The sequence below is a fragment of the Microtus ochrogaster genome, linkage group LG9 (genome assembly GCF_000317375.1).
Source record: "Microtus ochrogaster isolate Prairie Vole_2 linkage group LG9, MicOch1.0, whole genome shotgun sequence".
NCBI lineage: Eukaryota > Metazoa > Chordata > Mammalia > Rodentia > Cricetidae > Microtus > Microtus ochrogaster.
This window is the reverse complement of record NC_022034.1, coordinates 39,446,082-39,447,691: the sequence shown is the minus strand read 5'-3', so window position 1 is coordinate 39,447,691 and position 1,610 is coordinate 39,446,082. Positions and strand designations below refer to the sequence as shown.

Genomic DNA, 1,610 nt, shown 5'->3' with positions numbered 1-1,610 from the left:
CATGACATAGTAACACTGTCACCAGAAGTCCGAAAGGCACTGTAACGGCAATCATAAACACCCAAGGAGACAGTGAAACTATGAAACGCAGGACTGGAACCGAGTGTGCTGACACTAGCAGCCAGAAACCCGAGTGGAGCCTGGGCCTGGCCGGCACTCAGCAGGTCACCACCACTGCGGAGAACAACCTCTCCAGCACAGGGGAGTGGAGCCTGGGCCTGGCCGGCACCCAGCAGGTCACCACCCTGTTTATCCTTCTTGCTCCTCGTGAAGAGACCCCAAGGGACATGAAGTGCGGTCTGCAGTGCAGTGGTCCTGTGTCAGCGCTGTCACGGTTCCTACTCCTCTCTGGAGCTGACAAAGTTCATCATTTTGCTACTCCGGAAGAATTTATTTTCCTGATATCAGCGTGGCTTAGAATCGATGTCCCATTTCTGAATTTTCCAACTTGTCCAACTTTTCCATTTGACAAAATGCTGGGAGCCGACTTCTTGGGTCTCCTGTCCTATACTTTTCTCTTCTTTTTCTTGAAAATGTCTGTGTCCCGGGCCAATCTCTCTTCTTCTTCCCGCGCTCTCCTTTTCTCTTTGATTTGTTGCTGTAAAACCTTGTAATTCACGTAACTTCTTTTGGGAGCCTTAGCCCCCAGCACGATAGCTCGCTCCCGTTCCAGGACTCTCTCTTTTCCTTTGCCATAGCCCGTGATCCCAAAGTGGTGTACTTCCAAACGAGCCTTTCTAGGTTAAATTTTTGAATACCCACATCTTTTTCAAAGGCCCTTGTTTTATCCTTTGCATGCTCTTCTTGACCAGGTTTTGGTTTTCTTTTTCTTCTGCTTTGAAATTCCACCACTTTCACGAGCCTGCTGTTGTTCTCTGGGGCAGAGAGCGACACTGCATTAGTAGCAGGGACTTCTGCTCCTGAGGGGGTTGCTGAGGGGGCAGCGGAAGCAGAGTGTAGTTCTTCTCTGAGTTCCTTGAAAAAGCTGGAAGCACTCTTCCTCTGGCCCTTTACGAGAGAGCCAGGCAGGGGGAGTGGCGCTGCTGTAACCTCTGCTGTGGTCTCCACGTCTCTCTTTTTTTCTCTCTTCTTCTTGATCCTTTTAGGCTCTGTTTCACCTTCCATCTCTCCCAGGTTGTAGAGGGTCCACAGCACCTCATCCAGGAGTGTCTCAGTGCCAGGAGGCTCTGCGGAGTCCGATTCTCGTTCCTCCGCCGCCGCCATGGGCATCTGCACGGATCTTCAAATCCAGCCCACCTAGAGGTCTTTTTTTTTTAAAATCTGAATTTGTCTTAATTGCATATCTGTAATCCTTTTCTGACTGGAACTGGGATTGCTTCTTAAAATGCAAAGCAACATGGCTAGGACTAAGGCTGCTTTGCCTTTCGGCTCTGGATAATCTAACATGGTGGAGGTCTGTTCACTGCGTCTGAGACTGCCAGGTGGGAGCTACAATCATCACTTCAACTCTGGCAACCAATTAGCCCATGCTGCTACCAAGTAACTTGCAGCATACTGTCTACATCTCAAGGTATCAGGCAAGTGGTGAGCTTTGGCTCTACAACTGTCCGTTCCCCTCATCATACGTATCACTTTATGCTTCAGATGCC

At 49.6% G+C, this 1,610-nt stretch overlaps 1 pseudogene; it reads right to left on the bottom strand.

Annotated features, from left to right (window-relative positions):
• Positions 1-367: 367 nt before the first annotated feature.
• Positions 368-1,230, bottom strand: LOC101993751 (annotated as a pseudogene).
• Between the last annotated feature and the right edge of the window lie 380 nt (positions 1,231-1,610).